The sequence below is a fragment of the Rattus norvegicus genome, chromosome X (genome assembly GCF_036323735.1).
Source record: "Rattus norvegicus strain BN/NHsdMcwi chromosome X, GRCr8, whole genome shotgun sequence".
NCBI classification, from domain to species: Eukaryota; Metazoa; Chordata; class Mammalia; order Rodentia; family Muridae; genus Rattus; species Rattus norvegicus.
Window position 1 is genome coordinate 34944465 of NC_086039.1, and position 20292 is coordinate 34964756.

Here is a 20292-nt window from a genome sequence, read left to right on the forward strand (position 1 = left end):
TATCCACTCAACTCTAGTACTTCAGGGCTTATTAAAGATATAAAGGTTTTGTGTCTTATTTGAGAACTAAATGAACCAAGCTGGGGTAGAAATCCCCAAATAATATTTACCACAACACCAAGCTTCTCCGATGACCTGGAAGAGTCTCACCAAAATGCTTTTAGGAAACATGACCTACTTTATAGTGGGTTTCTTCATTTTACTGTTTAATCTTCATTTTAACTTGAGGCTTATGCTGGCTAGTTCTTTGTCAACTTGGCAGAAGGTAGAGTCATCTAGTATCTTAGGTAGGATTGTATTGCTGTGAAGAGATGCCATGACAAAGGCAACTCTTATAAATGAAAACATTTCATTGGAGTTGGCTTACAGTTTCAGAGGTTCAGTCCAATATCATCATGGCAGGAAGTATGGCAGTCTGCAGTCAGACACGGTGCTGGAGAAGGGGCTGAGAGCTCTACATCTTGATCTGAAGGCAGCCAGGAGTAGGGTCTCTTCAGCACTGGACAGAGTACTAGGAGTCCTCAACGCCCACTTACACAGTGACCACAGAGGAAAAGAACACTCGTTCCAACAGACCACACCTATTCCAATCATGTGCATATAAAAATACAAATGCCTACAGGGGCCAAACCTATTCAAACCACCACATCTAGGAAGAGGGAATCGCAACTGAAAAAAGAGTCTCCATCAGATTGTAACTTTGGGTCATTTTCTTGCTTAGTATTTGATGTGGAAAGGCCCAGCCCAGTGTGGTTGGTACCGCCTCTGAGCAGGAGGTGCTGCAGTATTTGCGAAAGCATACTGAGCAATTCATGAGGAACAAGCCAGGAAAAAAACATTCCTTCATGGTTCCTGCTCTCGTTTGAGTTTCTGCCCTAACTTCCCTGAAAATTGCCCTGCAATGTGAAAACATACGTCAAATAAACCCTTTATTTCCCCAGGTGCTTTTGATTACTATTGTTAAATCACAGCAACAAGTTTCAATGTGAGGTTTTCCAGCCAAAAAAATCAGTGAGCCAGCGACAAATGGCATGGAGTGTCTGATAAGAAAACTCGTTGGCTACACACATGCAGAATAGAACAAACTAGCTTAGCAACTTCACATGTGGAAAAGTCAAAGCATTTTGATGGACTAGATGTAGGCTTAGCTTTTTCTCACCCTAATTTTAATATGGGTTCCTAAATGCTTTAACCTCCCTTCTAGCCCACCACCCACCAGAGATAGTGGAAAAGAAAAGTTACCAGGATACAGGAGAAGTGGACCTGTTTAGAATTTGCTCTTTGGAGCAAATCCTATCTCTAGTGTCCAGAAATCAACAGTTCAGTTCACAGAATTCAGCAGCGACAGCTTGATTCACTCGAAAATACTTCACAAAGGCACGGCCTAACAGAAACAGTCAAGCCTCTGCTAAATGAGCACGAATCAACGTGAGTGACCAGGACCAACTAGCAGGGACACCAGAAGTCCTCTGCTGTGCCTCTCAGTGATGCTAAAATCAATGAAGACGCAAGACCAAGAAGCATTACAAAGCTAGCTGTGCAAGCCCGTCACTGTCTGTTGCGTCCTATTTATATGGCCTCCAAACATCACATGTCCTCCATGGGTCTTGCCTCAGCACATGAGTCTGTCTTAGCAAACTTCCATGTAAGTCAGTATCAACTGACATCACTCTAGCAATTGGCAGGGTCAGAACACCAAGAGAAGATTTTTGGTGCGTTTCTCTCTAAGGAGTCACGATCAATGGAGCTCAACCATGCAGTGTAAGACAAACCAATACATGTATGTCATCAGCAAAGAATCGTGTGTCTCTTTTCATGTGCATGCTTTAGCAAAACCTCCTTTTACCTGTGTCTGCTTCAGGAAAACACTACTTCACATGGTTGCCCAAGCAAAACACCATCTGACACAACTGACTTTCCAAAGAAACCATAAGTTTCCATTTCAACTACAATATGAGCATAATTTAGTAGTGTATAGCTAGTTGGGGGTTAGGGGCAGTGACCACGGTTCTGAACGTGTACCATACACAGCGAGAGCAGAAACAGTTGGGCTGAAGCCTTTCTGTCCTACTCAGACCATGGCTGGTGACCTTCATCTCACCGTGCAAATGCATGCTGCTTCCACGGGATATATGATATGTCATGTCTTCTAGGACATATACCTCAGCAGTCCATAGATTCTAGTAATCTCGGTTCATGTTGGGTTTTTCTTTCAGTTTTATATTGGGGTAGGGTTTGCCTATAATTCTCACATGGATTGCATGTAGGTCAAGCAATCTAGATGCCGCTAACCAAGAATAATCAAAGAAGATAAATTAAGATGGTGAACAAATGTAGTATTCTGTCTCAGAAGTAGTTGTTGGACGTACTGGAAAGAAAATAGCTCACCGCAATGAAGACAAACCTCAGGGGGGAAAATAGTAGATGGTTTCAAATATTTGTGGCATGAGGAAGGGGAATAAGCTACATTTCCAATAGGTCTGAAAAATCTTCAATTTGAAACAGCATGGAAAAATAGCAGTGCTTGACATAATCATCTAGATTTTAGAAAGTACTAACAAAAAGATGCTCGTTCTGATTTACAGAGGAATTCTTCCCTTTAGGATGGGAGTCGCCTTGCAGTTAGTTGAATAGTAATTTTCTCCATGCATTTAATACTTTTGACTTGTAAAATGAGCTTGCAGGCAGGACTACACTGAATCACAACCATCAAGAATAATATGAAATGAGTTTAATAAAAGGTAAATATTGAGAAAAATAGGGGAGGCCACAGGGAACTTTTAAGGAGTAACAGGGAAGTGAAAGCCAAGAGGAACCTGAAGACTGTGAGGGCTCAGAGCAGAATGAAATGCACTGTGCAGCTTAGAGCAGTCTCACCAGAAGAAGCTAGAAGCTAATAACCTGAGCCTCACCTGCTTCCCTCTAGGGATCAGCACTTGCTTCCCTTTGTTCTGAGCCCAACTAAGAACCAGAGGGCAGGAAGTACCACTGACGAATCTTGCATGTCAGCCCTTGTGTCCCAGAGCAAAATAGAAGGGCTGGAGAATCACAAATAAAAAAAAGAAAGAAAGAAGGAACTAGAACTCTAAGATGGACCTAAGTTTTCTACTTTGTGTGTCAACCATCATCATCATCATCATATACCACACCACTGCATTTTGTCTGGGTGACCAACACTAAAGAAACCTCAGCATAGGAACTGGAACAATTCCCAACACCTATGTCAGGTAGCTCACAGCCACCTATCTATAATTATCTCTGGCCTCTCAGGATACATCATATGTACACACACACACACACACACACACACACACACACACACACACACAAATAAAAAGATAAATTCTCTTTAAAAACTGAAACTTCAGCGCATTCTCTAAAACAAGCAATTTGAAGTGGTCTAATGTAGAAATAATGTTTATATGCACTATGTGAAGATGTGTCTCTGCCATTCCTTGCCTGCCTAAGGCACCTCCTGACTGGTTAAAATAAAAGGCCTATGGCCTATAACAAAAGGCAGAATAGAAGGTAGGATATTCAGCAGTGAGAGCGGAACTCTGGAAAACAGTGAGGCAAGGTGATTCAACACCTAGACATGGAGGAAGTCAGGCATATGAAACAGAGGAGAGGTAACCAGCCATGTGGAAGAACTTAGATTAGTATAAATGAGATAAATGAGTTATGAAGTAGTTGGATAGAAGACTAAGCTAAGGCCATAAACATTGTGAATAAAAATAAGCTTCTGGGTCATTCAGGAACTGGGGTGGACATAGAAAAGGTTCTGACAGCTACAGTGTGATAGATAGATAGATAGATAGATAGATAGATAGATAGATAGATAGATAGATAGATAGATGTAAAAATTTAGCATGCTGTGAGAGAAGATGGTGGTTTTTCAGTCCCCTCCTCATGTATGAATGAAAGATCACTCCAATTATATACACATTTTTCAAGTTGGTGTGCTTCAGCCCTGCCCTGCAGTAAACCTTATATAAACTAAAGGGAAAGCAAGTCTTGTTTCAGAAAGAATGCCTACAACAGAAAGCCATAGCCTTACTTTCTAGAAGTCCCCAAATGATCCAGACAAAAGCTTGAGTAGATAAGAATTTTTTTTAAAAAAAAATCTGGTTGTATAAATTCAGAGTAACAAGGGAGGAAAGGATCAGCTAGAGTAATACTGTCATGTTTGGACTTTGAATTAGACACATGTTCCTAAACCATCTTCATGTGTGCAAAAAAAAAAAAACATCTTGCTGGTGATTTTTATTTCAGCATGACTCCTCTCTGTCAATAGCCTTGCTTGGTACCAGGGCTTTTCCAGAAAGGCCTTGGGTGCCCTCACACATTTGCTGCTGCAACCACGAAGCACCATTTCTTTTTACCACATTCTCCACGTTGTATGGTAATTATTTAACATGTCTGACTCCCTTGTCAGACAGGAGTCCCTGAGAGGAAATATCAGGCATTATTCATCTTTGCATCCTGTACTCCCAAGAGCACCTTTCCCAGAGAACACACCCACCAAGTGCTTGTCAAATAAATTAATAATAAAGCAACCTTGCCTTCTGTCTTTTCTCCCTAGGGGAAAAGACTTCTCATTCTAATACAGAATATCACACATTCTCAAGACCAAAACTAATGGGTATAGAATTCTCAAAGAACAAATAATTTTTAAGGTGACTCTAATAGTTTCAGTTTGGGGAAGTTTCAATTTTTCTATTTATTTTTTAAGGTTTATTATAAAGAATTTACAAATAAGAAACATCATTCACCAAAACTAACCAGACCCAAAGTCTATACATCTCAGTGAACTTCTAGATATGTATGATGTAGGTAATAGACAAAAGTCATGAAAGAGAAAATAAGCTAATTGTTTTTATAGTTCTAACTCTATCACAGATTTTTCTGCTGTTCATAGTAGATGAGTGTGCGTGTGTGTCTGCATGTATGTGTCTTCATGTGTGTATGTGTTGGTGTATTCAATAATGAAAGTAAAATCCATTGTGAAGCTCTACAGTTTCATAATGGCTATTCTAAATGTATTTATTTTGTTTTATTTTATTTTAGTTTAGTTTAGTTTAGACAGGGTTTCATATATCCCAGAATCACTCCAAAATTGTTATATAATGATGGTTGACCTTGAACTCTTAATCCCCCTGCCTCCACTTCACAAGTGCTGGGGTTATAGAAATGTACCACCACAACCACTCTGCACTGGGTTTTCTTTTTGACTTTTTGGGTTTTATCCTTAAGAATTTTGTTTTGGTATTTTGGGTATTCTGTTGTCATTGTCTTGGTTTAAGTTCTTACTTGTTTGTTCATTTAGTGGTTTTTTTTGAGCAAGGTCTCATATGACCCAGACTAGTTTTGAACTTGGTATGTAGCAGAGAACAATCTCAGTATTTGGATCCTCTTGCTTCTATCTCCCATGTCCTGAGATTATAGAAGTGCTACATCATGCCCTTCTCGGTATCTTTAATTTTCATTTGCATGTGCTATGCAAGGGACTGTAAGATATGTTCACTTTAATCACCTAGACCTGGAGCCAACACACCTTCTTTTAAAGGCCAGGTAATAACTATTTTAGGCTTTACAAGACAGATGCTGGAATTGTAACAGAATGCAACAGATTCTGCATCTTGTTAAATATGAGTCAAAATTGATCGGTATTCTTTACCAATACAATGAGCAGCACAAGTTAAAATATAAAGGCAAGTTGATCGAGGACAGCTCTTGGACAAGTTCACACACAGGAGGGGTCAGTGAAGTCACTGTGGAAATGGAGTCAGAGGGGAAGGGGGAAAAGATAGAGAAAGCAACATGCTCACAGAGAAGAGAAATGTAGAAAGAGAGGGAGAGAGAAGAGGAGACCAAACTGTCTGGATTATATAGGAAAGAGCTTTTGGGGGACAGGAAGCTCAGCCCCTTGGCTGGAAAGTTCAAGACAGAGGGCGGTATACGCCAGTCATGCCCTGTAACAGATGGAGACGGATGGATGCTGGGAGAACCTGGAGGCCATGTCCACTTTGTTTGGCAAATCAGCCATTTGTCCCAGGTCTGAATCCCAACAAAAACAAACACAGCCAAAATGTAAGCAAGGGCATATATCAGGCTTTGTTTTAAAACAGGTTCCTGGACCCTTCCACCACTGTTTCTAATCAGAGGGTCTGCAGTCAGGTCCAAGAACTCCCATTTCTTTTATAAAAAATGTATTAGCATATAGTAAGTATGTATTATAGTAGGTGTCTCACTATGAAATTTTCATAAAAAGTATATCATGAATTTCAGTTATATTCACCCCAACATTACTCTCTCTTATTCCCCTCCCACTGATCTACTTTTGCTTTACAACTAACCCCTCTTCTGCTTTCATATCTTTAGTGTGTGTGTGTGTGTGTGTGTGTGTGTGTGTGTGTTTGTGTGTGTGTGTGTCTGTGTGTATGTAACCTGGTGAGTTATATTATATTATAGTTGCTTAAAGGAGCAATGGTAAGGGATTATTCACAGGAATATGGGCACCTTACCAGTGGCTACAACACTGCAGAAAATGTTTCTTCCACCATTGTCAACTATTCACATACATCTTCAAGGAGGGGTGGGACTCCATGCGCCCTTCCCTACTATGACAGGATGTTGCTAGACCTAGTCTTATAGAGATCATGATCACAACTGCTATTGAGTGTGAGCTCAAGAATAGAACATTCATGATGTGTCTAGATGCTGAGTCTGGTATGGCGCTGGTGGGGACAGAGTGAAATGGCTCCCTGCCCTGGGACAGGTCCCCCTGTGTCAGCCTCCACACGTGTGGATGACTGCTATGGGCATAAGACTTGTTTAATAACATACATATCTTTTGGAACCAGTACTTGCAGTAGAGGACTTTTCCCTTCTGAGGAATGTCCTCCCTGTTAATATTAATGACTCCATGATGGTTAGAAACAGCATGAAGTCAAGGGTGTGGCTTTGTCTCAGCAAAATGGTAAATACTGGGAGCTTCCGTACAGCCCTTAAGGTTATGGGAAAGAGCTAGAAATACATAATTCCAAAAATGTACAATTTCTCAACTATGCAAAAATTAAGGACGCAATATGAATTATATGAGTGGCTTCATAAATCTAAAGGAACAAATGCAGCTGTGCTGTGAGCCAACTTGTTAGAAAATCACTAAGGAAGAAGATAAAGAGATTTAGGAAGTGGTGATGATAGGAGATCCCCCCTAGCTAAGGTTTGTGTCTATGCTTACAAAGGCAGATATATTCCTGAGTTCAGGGCCAGCCTAGGACAGAGCAAGGATAGGCCCAGACATAGTGGAAATGGTACTTTCAGGGAAGGGCCCCACCCAACTAGTTTATTATCTGTGCTTAACAAAGGCAGACAGATCTCTGAATTCTCTTGTAATGTTAAGGAAAAACATGTATGCTTGTTGTCTCCTAAGAATCACAGAGCTGGGGTTATTAGAAGCTGATTCATAAAATAACCACAAGGAAACTGGGAGTAAGACTGTATTGATATGTAAAAAAAAAAAAAAACTGGGCTGCTCCACAGCTCCCTGCTCCCAAACACCGTGGAAAAGAGAGCTCATCACCCAGACAGGTGGGCACTCCTGAGACTGCAGGGCAGGAGAGACCACCAGTACTGCCCACCCTTGCCCACATCCCTGGCCCAAGAGGAAACTGTATAGGGCCTCTGGGAACAGGAAGATAGGGGCACTCAAGCTGCAGGAGCCCTGTGGTCCAGACTGCGCCCAGATCTGAAGAGACCCGGTAAACAAGCTCCCTGCAGCCAAACCCCTTGGGAGGGAGAGCTAGACCTTCAGAGGGGCAGACACACTTGGGAAGCCAGAGAAGACTACTGTCTGCCCAAATACCTGACTCTAGAGAAAAACGCCTAAGGCCATCTGGGCCCCCTGTGCACAGAGACCCAAGAGAAGGGGGGGCAGGCCCTTCTGGTTGCTGCCCTCACAGAGAGCTGAAACCCAGTCCCCAGGAGCGACTTCAGGCTGGAGACCAGAGGTAAGACAAACTTTTCTGCTCCAAGTGACCTGCCTGATGGTCTCAGGACACACGCCCACAGGAACACCTGAAGACCAGTAGACAGGAATGACTACACGCCTGAAAGCAGAACACTCTGTTCCATAACTGGCTGAAAGAAAACAAGAAAACAGGTCAACAGCACTCCTGACACACAGGCCTATAGGATACTCTAACTACTGTCAGAAATAGCACAACAAGGTAACACCAGAGACAAGGTGATGGCAGGAGGCAAGCACAGGAACCCAAGCAACAGAAACCAAGACTACATGGCATCATCGGAGCCCAATTCTCCACCAAAGCAAACACTGAATATCCAAACACACTAGAAAAGCAAGATATAGATTTAAAATCACATTTGATCATGATGATGGAGGACTTCAAGAAAGACATAAAGAACTCCCTTAGAGAAATGCAGGAAAACACAACTAAACACACATAAGCATATGGAGAGAAAATGCAAAAATTCTTGAAAGAATTCCAGGAAAACACAATCAAACAGGTGAAGGAATTAAAAATGGAAATAGAAGCAATCAAGAAAGCACAAAGGGAGACAACTCTGGATATCGAAAACCAAAGGAAGAGACAAGGAGCCGCAGACACAAGATCACCAACAGAATAAAAGAGATAGAAGAGAGAATCTCAGGAGCAGAGGATTCCATAGAAATCATCAATACAACAGTCAAAGATAATGTAAAACAGAAAAAGCTACTGGCCCAAAACATACAGGAAATCCAGGACACAATGAGAATATCAAACCTAAGTATAATAGGTATAGAAGAGAGTGAAGACTCCCAACTTAAAGGGCCAGTAAATATATTCGACAGAATTATAGAACGCTTCCCTAACCTAAAGAAAGAGATGCCCCTAACCATAAAAGAAGCCTACAGAACTCCAAATAGATTGGACCAGAAAAGAAACTCCTCCCATCACATAATAGTCAAAATACCAAATGCACAAAACAAAGAAAAAATATTAAAAAGCAGTAAGGGAAAAAGGTCAAGTAACATATAAAGGCAGACCTATCAGAATTACACCAGATTTCTCACCAGACACTATGAAAGCCAGAAGATACTACACAGATGTCATTCAGACCCTAAGAGAAAACAAATGCCAGCCCAGGTTAGGTTACTGGATCCACCAAAACTCTCAATTAACATAGAAGGAGAAACCAAGATATTTGTTGACACAACCAAATTTACACAATTTACAAATCAAGTCCTACAAAGGATAATAAATGGTAAAGCCCAACACAAGGAGGCAAGCTACACCCTAGAAAAAGCAAGAAAACTATTCATTTTGCAACAAAACAAAGAGAAGAGAAGCACACAAACATAATCTCACATCCAAACACGAAAAAAAAAACAGGAAGCAACAATCACTATTCCTTAATATTTCACAACATCAATGGAGTCAATTCCCCAATAAAAAGACGCAGATTAACAAACTGGATATGCAATGAGGACACAGCATTCTGCTGCCTACAGGAAACACACCTCAGAGACAAAGACAGACACTACCTCAGAGTAAAAGGCTGGAAAACAACTTTCCAAGCAAATGGTCTGAAGAAGCAAGCTGGAGTACCCATTCTAATATCGAATAAAATCGATTTTCAACCAAAGTCATCAAAAAAGATAAGGAAGGACACTTTATATTCATCAAAGGAAAAATCCACCAAGATGAACTCTCAATCCTAAATATCTATGCTCCAAATACAAGGGCAACTAAATACATAAAGGAAACCCTACTAAAGTTCAAAGCCCACACTGCACCTCACACAATAATAGTAGGAGATTTCAAGACCACACTCTCATCAATGGACAGATCATGAAAACAGAAATTAAACAGAGACATAGAAAGACTAAGAGAAGTAAGTCATGAACCAAATGGACTTAACAGATATTTATAGAATATTCTATCCTAAAACAAAAGAATATACATTCCTCTCCCTACCTCATGGTACTTTCTCTAAAATCGAATATATACTCAGTCATAAAACAGGGCTCAACAGATACAGAAAGGTAGAAATAATCCCAAGCATCCTATCAGACCACCACGGGCTAAAGCTGGTCTTCAATAAAAATAAGGGAAGAACGCCCACATATACATGGAAGTTGAACAGTGCTCCACTCAATGATAACCTGGTCAAGGAAAAAATAAAGAAAGAAATGAAAGACTTCTTAAAATTTAATGAAATTGAAGGTACAACATACCCAAACCTATGGGACACAATGAAAGCTGTGCTAAGAGGAAAACTCATACCTCTGAGTGCCTGCAGAAAGAAACAGGAGAGAGCATATGTCAGCAGCTTGACAGCACACCTAAAAGCTCTAGAACAAAAAGAAGCAAATACACCCAGGAGGAGTAGAAGGCAGGAAATAATCAAACTCAGAGCTGAAATCAAACAAGTAGAAACAAAAAGGACTATACAAAGAATCAACAGAACCAAAAGCTGGTTCTTTGAAAATATCAACAAGATAGATAAACCCTTAGGCAGACTAACCAGAGGACACAGAGAGTGTTCAAATTAACAAAATCGGAAATGAAACGGGAGACATAACAACAGAATGAGAGGAAATTCAAAAAATAATCAGACCCTACTATAAAAGCCTATATTCAACAAAACTTGAAAATCTGGAGGAAATCAACAATTTCCGAGACAGATACCAGGTACCAAAGTTAAATCAGGAACAGATAAACCATTTAAATAACCCCTTAACTCCTAAAGAAATAGAAGCAGTCATTAAAAGTCTCCCAACCAAAAAGAGCCCAGGTCCAGATGAGTTCAGTGCAGAATTCTAACAGACCTTCATAGAAGACCTCATACCAATATTATCCAAATATTCCACAAAATTGAAACACATGGAGCGCTACCGAATTCCTTCTATGAGCCACAATTACTCTTTTTTTTTATTAACTTAAGTATTTCTTATTTACATTTCGAGTGTTATTCCCTTTCCTGTTTACTGGCCAACATCCCCCTAACCCCTCCCCTTCCCCTTCTTTATGGGTGTTCCCCTCCCCATCCTCCCCCCATTGCCACCCTCCCCCAGACAATCACGTTAACTGGGGGTTCAGTCTTAGCAGGAACCAGGGCTTCCCCTTCCACTGGTGCTCTTACTAGGATATTCATTGCTACCTATGAGGTCAGAGTCCAGGGTCAGTCCATGTATAGTCTTTAGGTAGTGGCTTAGTCCCTGGAAGCTCTGGTTGCTTGGCATTGTTGTACATATGGGGTCTCGAGCCCCTTCAAGCTCTTCCAGTTCTTTCTCTGATTCCTTCAATGGGGGTCCCGTTCTCAGTTCAGTGGTTTGCTGCTGGCATTCGCCTCTGTATTTGCTGTATTCTGGCTGTGTCTCTCAGGAGCGATCTACATCCGGCTCCTGTCGGCCTGCACTTGTTTGCTTCATCCATCTTGTCTAATTGGGTGGCTGTATATGTATGGGCCACATGTGGGGCAGGCTCTGAATGGGTGTTCCTTCAGTCTCTGTTTTAATCTTTTCCTCTCTATTCCCTGCCAAGGGTATTCTTGTTCCCCTTTTAAAGAAGGAATGAAGCATTCACATTTTGATCATCCGTCTTGAGTTTCATTTGTTCTAGGCGTCTAGGGTAATTCAAGCATTTGGGCTAATAGCCACTTATCAATGAGTGCATACCATGTGTGTTTTTCTGTGATTGGGTTACCTCACTCAGGATGATATTTTCCAGTTCCAACCATTTGCTTACGAATTTCATAAAGTCATTGTTTTTGATACCTGACTAATATTCCATTGTGTAGATGTACCACATTTTCTGTGGATATTCCTCTATTGAAGGGCATTTGGGTTCTTTCCAGCTTCTGGCTATTATAAATAAGGCTGCGATGAACATAGTGGAGCACGTGTCTTTTTTATATGTTGGGGCAACTTTTGGGTATATGCCCAGAAGAGTTATAGCTGTGTCCTCAGGTAGTTCAATGTCCAATTTCTGAGGAACCTCCAGACTGATTTCCAGAATGGTTTTACCAGTCTGCAATCCCACCAACAATGGAGGAGTGTTCCTCTTTCTCCACATCCTCGCCAGCATCTGCTGTCACCTGAGTTTTTGATCTAAGCCATTCTCACTGGTGTGAGGTGAAATCTCAGGGTTGTTTGGATTTGCATTTCCCTTATGACTAAAGATGTTGAACATTTCTTTAGGTGTTTCTCAGCCATTCGGAATTCCTCAGCTGTGAATTCTTTGTTTAGCTCTGAACCCCATTTTTAATAGGGTTATTTGTCTCCCTGCAGTCTAACTTCTTGAGTTCTTTGTATATTTTGGATATAAGGCCTCTATCTGTTGTAGGATTGGTAAAGATCTTTTCCCAATCTGTTGGTTGCCGTTTTGTCCTAACCACAGTGTCCTTTGCCTTACAGAAGCTTTGCAGTTTTATGAGATCCCATTTGTCAATTCTTGATCTTAGAGCATAAGCCATTGGTGTTTTGTTCAGGAAATTTTTTCCAGTGCCCATGTGTTCGAGATGCTGCCCTAGTTTTTCTTCTATTAGTTTGAGTGTATCTGGTTTGATGTGGAGGTCCTTGATCCACTTGGACTTAAGCTTTGTACAGGGTGATAAGCATGGATCGATCTGCATTCTTCTACATGTTGACCTCCAGTTGAACCAGCACCATTTGCTGAAAATGCTATCTTTTTTCCATTGGATGGTTTTGGCTCCTTTGTCAAAAATCAAGTGACCATAGGTGTGTGGGTTCATTTCTGGGTCTTCAATTCTGTTCCATTGGTCTATCTGTCTGTCTCTGTACCAATACCATGCAGTTTTTATCACTATTGCTCTGTAATACTGCTTGAGTTCAGGGATAGTGATTCCCCCTGAAGTCCTTTTATTGTTGAGGATAGTTTTAGCTATCCTGTGTTTTTTGTTATTCCAGATTAATTTGAAAATTGTTCTGTCTAACTCTATGAAGAATTGGATTGGTATTTTGATGGGGACTGCATTGAATCTGTAGATCGCTTTTGGTAAAACGGTCATTTTTACTATATTAATCCTGCCAATCCATGAGCATGGGAGATCTTTCCATCTTCTGAGGTCTTCTTCAATTTCTTTCTTCAGTGTCTTGAAGTTCTTATTGTACAAATCTTTTACATGCTTGGTTAAAGTCACACCGAGGTACTTTATATTATTTGGGTCTATTATGAAGGGTGTTGTTTCCCTAATTTCTTTCTCGGCTCATTTCTCTTTTGTGTAGAGGAAGGCTACTGATTTATTTGAGTTAATTTTATACCCAGCCACTTTGCTGAAGTTGTTTTTCAGGTTTAGGAGTTCTCTGGTGGAACTTTTGGGATCACTTAAATATACTATCATATCATCTGCAAATAGTGATATTTTGACTTCTTCTTTTCCGATCTGTATCCCCTTGACCTCCTTTTGTTGTCTGATTGCTCTGGCTAGAACTTCAAGAACTATATTGAATAAGTAGAGAGAGTGGGCAGTCTTGTCTAGTCCCTGATTTTAGTGGGATTGCTTCAAGTTTCTCTCCATTTAGTTTAATGTTAGCAACTGGTTTGCTGTATATGGCTTTTACTATGTTTAGGTATGGGCCTTGAATTCCTATTCTTTCCAGGACTTTTATCATGAAGGGGTGTTGAATTTTGTCAAGTGCTTTCTCAGCATCTAATGAAATGATCATGTGGTTTTGTTCTTTCAGTTTGTTTATATAATGGATCACGTTGATGGTTTTCCATATATTAAACCATCCCTGCATGCCTGGGATGAAGTCTACTTGATCATGGTGGATGATTGTTTTGATGTGCTCTTGGATTCGGTTTGCCAGAATTTTATTGAGTATTTTTGCGTCGATCGATATTCATAAGGGAAATTGGTCTGAAGTTCTCTTTCGTTGTTGGGTCTTTGTGTGGTTTAGGTATAAGAGTAATTGTGGCTTCATAGAAGGAATTCAGTAGTGCTCCATCTGTTTCAATTTTGTGGAATAGTTTGGATAATATTGATATGAGGTCTTCTATGAAGGTCTGATAGAATTCTGCACTAAACCTGTCTGGACCTGGGCTCTTTTTGGTTGGGAGACCTTTAATGACTGCTTCTATTTCCTTAGGAGTTATGGAGTTGTTTAAATGGTTTATCTGTTCCTGAATTAACTTCGCTACCTGGTATCTGTCTAGGAAATTGTCCATTTCCTGTAGATTTTCAAGTTTTGTTGAATATAGGCTTTTATAGTAAGATCTGATGATTTTTTGAATTTCCTCTGAATCTGTAGTTATGTCTCCCTTTTCAATTCTGATTTTGTTAATTTGGACACACTCTCTGTGTCTTCTCATTAGTCTGGCTAAGGGTTTATCTATCTTGTTGATATTCTCAAAGAACCAGCTTTTGGTTCTGTTGATTCTTTCTATGGTCCTTTTTGTTTCTACTTGGCTGATTTCAGCTCTGAGTTTGATTATTTCCTGTCTTCTACTCCTCCTGGGTGTATTTGCTTCTTTTTGTTCTAGAGCTTTTAGGTGTGCTGTCAAGCTGCTGACATATGCTCTCTCCTGTTTCTTTCTGCAGGCACTCAGAGCTATGAGTTTTCCTCTTAGCACAGCTTTCATTGTGTCCCATAGGTTTGGGTATGTTGTACCTTCATTTTCATTAAATTCTAAGAAGTCTTTAATTTCTTTCCTTATTTCTTCCTTGACCAGGTTATCGTTGAGTGGAACATTGTTCAACTTCCACGTATATGTGGGCGTTCTTCCCTTATTGTTATTGAAGACCAGCTTTAGGCCGCGGTGGTCTGATAGCACATATGGGATTATTTCTATCTTTCTTTACCTGTTGAGGCCCGTTTTTTGACCAATTATATGGTCGATTTTGGAGAAAGTACCATGAGGAGCTGAGAAGAAGGTATATCCTTTTGCTTTAGGATAGAATGTTCTATAAATATCTTTTAAGTCCATTTGGTTTATGACTTCTCTTAGTCTGTCTACGTCTCTGTCTAATTTCTGTTTCCATGATCTCTCCATTGATGAGAGTGGGGTGTTGAAATCTGCTACTATTATTGTGTGAGGTACAATGTATGTTTTGAGCTTTAGTACGGTTTCTTTTATGTATGTAGGTGCCCTTATATTTGGGGTATAGATATTTAGGATTGAGAGTTCATCTTGGTGGATTTTTCCTTTGATGAATATGAAGTGTCCTTCCTTATCTTTTTGATGACTTTTAGTTGAAAATTGATTTTATTTGATATTAGAATGGCTACTCCAGGTTGCTTCTTCCGACCATTTGCTTGGAAAGTTGTTTTCCAGCCTTTCACTCTGAGGTAGTGTCTGTCTTTGTCTCTGAGGTGTGTTTCCTGTAGGCAGCAGAATGCAGGATCCTCGTTGTGTATCCAGTTTGTTAATCTATGTCTTTTTATTGGGGAGTGAGGCCATTGATGTTGAGAGATATTAAGGAATAGTGATTATTGCTTCCTGTTATATTCATATTTGGATATGAGGTTATGTTTGTGTGCTTTTCTTCTCTTTGTTTTGTTGCCAAGACGATTAGTTTCTTGCTTCTTCTAGGGTATAGCTTGCCTCCTTATGTTGGGCTTTACCATTTATTATCCTTTGTAGTGCTGGATTTGTAGAAAGATATTGTGTAAATTTGGTTTTGTCATGGAATATCTTGGTTTCTCCATCTATGTTAATTGAGAGTTTTGCAGGATACAGTAACCTGGGCTGGCATTTGTGTTCTCTTATGGTCTGTATGACATCTGTCCAGGATCTTCTGGCTTTCATTGTCTCTGGCGAAAAGTCTGGTGTGATTCTGATAGGTCTGCCTTTATATGTTACTTGACCTTTTTCCCTTACTGCTTTTAATATTCTTTCTTTATTTTGTGCGTTTGGTGTTTTGACTATTATGTGACAGGAGGAGTTTCTTTTCTGGTCCAATCTATTTGGAGTACTGTAGGCTTCTTGTATGCTTATGGGTATCTCTTTCTTTAGATAAGGGAAGTTTTCTTCTATGATTTTGTTGAAGATATTTACTGGTCCTTTGAGCTGGGAGTCTTCACTCTCTTCTATACCTATTATCCTTAGGTTTGATCTTCTCATTGAGTCCTGGATTTCCTGTATGTTTTGGACCACTAGCTTTTTCCGATTTACATTATCTTTGACAGTTGAGTCAATGATTTCTATGGAATCTTCTGCTACTGAGATTCTCTCTTCTATCTCTTGTATTCTGTTGGTGAAGCTCGTATCTATGGCTCCTTGTCTCTTCTTTTGGTTTTCTATATCCAGGGTTGTTTCCATGTGTTCTTTCTTCATTGCTTCTATTTCCATTTTTAATTCCTTTAACTGTTTGATTGTGTTTTCCTGGAATTCTTTCAGGGATTTTTGTGATTCCTCTCTGTAGGCTTCTACTTGTTTATTTATGTTTTCCTGTGTTTCTCTAAGGGAGTTCTTCACATCTTTTTGAAGTCCTCCAGCATCATGATCAAATATGATTTTGAAACTAGATCTTGCTTTCCTGGTGTGTTTGGATATTCCATGTTTGCTTTGGTGGGAGAATTGGGCTCTGATGATGCCATGTAGTCTTGGTTTCTGTTGCTTGGATTCCTGTGTTTGTCTCTCGCCATCAGATTATCTCTATTGTTACTTTGTTCTTCTATTTCTGACAGTGGCTAGACTGTCCTATAAGCCTATGTGTCAGGAGTGCTGTAGACTTGTTTTCCTGTTTTCTTTCAGCCAGTTATGGGAACAGAGTGTTCTGCTTTCGGGCCTGTAGTTTTTCCTCTCTACAGGTCTTCAGCTGTTCCTGTGGGCCTGTGTCCTGAGTCACTAGGCAGGTCACTTGGAGTAGGAAGGTTTGTCTTACCTGTGGTCCCGAGGCTCAAGTTTGCTCATGGGGTGTTGCTTATGAGCTCTCAGCAGCAGCAACAACCAGAAAGTTCTCTGCCGCCCATTCCGGGAGCTTCCGTGCACCAGGGTTCCAGATGGCGTTTGGTGTTTTCCTCTGGAATCAGTAATGTGGGCAGAGTGCATTCTCTTCTGGTTTCCCAGATGTGTCTGCCTCTCTGAAGGTTTAGCTCTCCCTCCCACGGGATTTGGGTGCAGAGAACTGTTTATCTCGTCAGTCCCTGCAGGTTCCGGCGGTGTCTCAGACGCAGGGGACCTGCTGCTGCTGTGCCCTTATCCAAGGGAACCCCCACAATTACTCTTATACTAAACCACACAAAGACCCAACAAAGAAAGAGAACCTCAGACCAATTTCCCTTATGAATATCGATGCAAAAATACTCAATAAAATTCTTGCAAACTGAATACAAGAACACATAAAAACAATCATCCACCATGATCAAGTAGGCTTCATTCCAGGCATGCAGGGATGGTTTAATATATGGAAAACCATCAACGTGATCCACTATATAAAAAACTGAAAGATAAAACCACATGATTATTTCATTAGATGCTGAGAGAGCATTTATCAAAATTCAACACCCCTTCATGATAAAAGTCCTGGAAAGAACAGGAATTCAAGGCCCATACTAAACACAGCAAATGCCATATACAGCAAACCAGTAGCCAATATCAAACTAAATGGACAGAAACTTGAAGCAATCCAATTAAAATCAGGGACTAGACAAGGCTGCCCACTCTCTCCCTACTTATTCAATATAGTTCTCGAAGTTCTAGCCAGAGCAATCAGACAAAAAAGGAGATCAAAGTGATACAGATTGGAAAGGAACAAGATTTGCAGATGATATGATAGTATATTTAAGTGATCCCAAAAGTTCCACCAGAGAACTCCTAAACCTGAAAAACAACTTCAGCAAAGTGGCTGGGTATAAAATTAACTCAAATAAATCAGTAGCCTTCCTCTACACAAAAGAGAAACAAGCCAAGAAAGAAATTAGGGAAATGACACCCTTCATAATAGTCCCAAATAATATAAAATACCTGGGAATGACTTTAACCAAGCAAGTGAAAGATCTTGATACATGATACATGATACATGATACATGATACATGATACATGATACATGATACATGATACATGATTCATGATACATGATACATGATAAAAGGTACATGATAAGAACTTCAAGCCTCTGAAGAAAGAAATTGAAGAAGATCTCAGAAGATGGAAATGTCTCCCATACTCATGAGTTGGCAGAATTAATATAGTAAAAATGGCCATTTTACCAAAAGCGATCTACAGATTCAATGCAATCCCCATCAAAATTCCAATCCAATTCTTCATGGAGTTAGACAGAAAAATTTTCAAATTCATCTGGAATAACAAAAAACACAGGATAGCTAAAACTATCCTCAACAATAAAAGGACTTCAGGGGGAATCACTATCCCTGAACTCAAGCAGTATTACAGAGCAATAGTGATAAAAACTGCATGGTATTGGTACAAAGACAGGCAGATAGACCAGTGGAATAGAATTGAAGACCCAGAAATGAACCCACACACCTATGGTCACTTGATTTTGACAAAGGAGGCAAAACCATCAAATGGAAAAAAGATAGCATTTCAGCAAATGGTGCTGGTTCAACTGGAGGTCAACATGTAGAAGAATGCAGATTGATCCATTCTTATCACCCTGTACAAAGCTTAAATCCAAGTGGATCAAGGACCTCCATATCAAACCAGATACACTCAAACTGATAGAACAAAAAGTGGAGAAGAATCTAGAACAAATGGGCACTGGAGAAAATTTCCTGAACAAAACACCAATGGTTTTATACTCTAAGATCACGAATCGACAAATGGGATCTCATAAACTTACAAAGCTTCTGTAAGGCAAAGGACACTGTTGTTAGGACAAAATGGCAACCAACAGATTGGGAAAAGATCTTTACCAATCCTACAACTGATAGAGGGCTTATAACCAAAATATACAAAGAACTCAGGAAGTTAGACTGCAGGGAGAAATATAACCCTATTAAAAATGGGGTTCAGTGGAAAATATCATCCTGAGTGAGCTAACCCAATCACAGAAAAGCACACATGGTATGCACTCATTGATAAGTGGCTATTAGCCCAAATGCTTGAATTACCCTAGATGCCTAGAACACATGAAACTCAAGACGGATGATCAAAATGTGAATGCTTCACTCCTTCTTTAAAAGGGGAACAAGAATACCCTTGGCAGGGAATAGAGAGGCAAAGATTAAAACAGAGACTGAAGGAACACCTTCAGATCCTGCCCAACATGTGGCCCATACATATACAGCTACCCAAATAGACAAGATGGATGAAGCAAAGAAGTGCAGGCCGACAGGAGCCGGATGTAGATCGCTCCTGAGAGACACAGCCAGAATACAGCAAATACAGAGGCGAATGCCAGCAGCAAACCACTGAACTGAGAATAGGACCCCCGTTGAAGGAATCAGAGAAAGAACTGGAAGAGCTTGAAGGAGCTCGAGACCCCATATGAACAGCAATGCCAAGCAACCAGAGCTTCCAGGGACTAAGCCACTACCTAAAGACTATACATGGACTGACCCTGGACTCCAACTGCATAGGTAGCAATGAATAGCCTAGTAAGAGCACCAGTGGAAGGGGAAGCCCTTGGTCCTGCCAAGACTGAATCCCCAGTGTTAGTGATTTTTGGGGGGAGGGCGGTAATGGGGGGAGGATGGGGAGGGGAACATATAGAAGGGGAGGGGGAGGGGGATGTTGACGTGGAAACCGGGAAAAGAAATAACATTTGAAATGTAAATAAGAAATACCCAATTTAATAAAGATGGAGAAAAAGAAAACTGGGTTTTTGGTCTGCATGAGATGAGCTAGCATAAAGAGATAGCAGCTCTTCTTTAGAATTTTCTCTAGAGAGTCCTGAGCTGTCTGGAGATCTCTGGAGATTGAAAACAACTCTTCAAGAATTTTTCTAATAGCATTTCTGACTTGGTTGGAAGATCCAGTAATTTTTTTATAGCAGCTTTTCTGACTTTGGTCAGAAAACCCATGAGCTATCCAGATAGCTTTTAGAATTTTTACTAGCAGAGAGAGCTGTCTCAACCAGAGAGTTTCACACAGGACACACACACACACACACAGAGAGAGAGAGAGAGAGAGAGAGAGAGAGAGAGAGAGAGAGAGAGAGCGAGCAAGCAAGCAATCTGGAAAGTCATCTCTGACATTGAGTCATTTATTTTTGGTGCTCCCAGACACCACTTTTCTCAGAACCCTCTCCAAGCCAAGCCTGGTCCTTGACACCTAGAAGACAGCAATTCACAGACCTCCTTCCCACCTTCCAGGTATTATGTTTTTTCTACATCCTCTTCAGTGTTGTCCCCT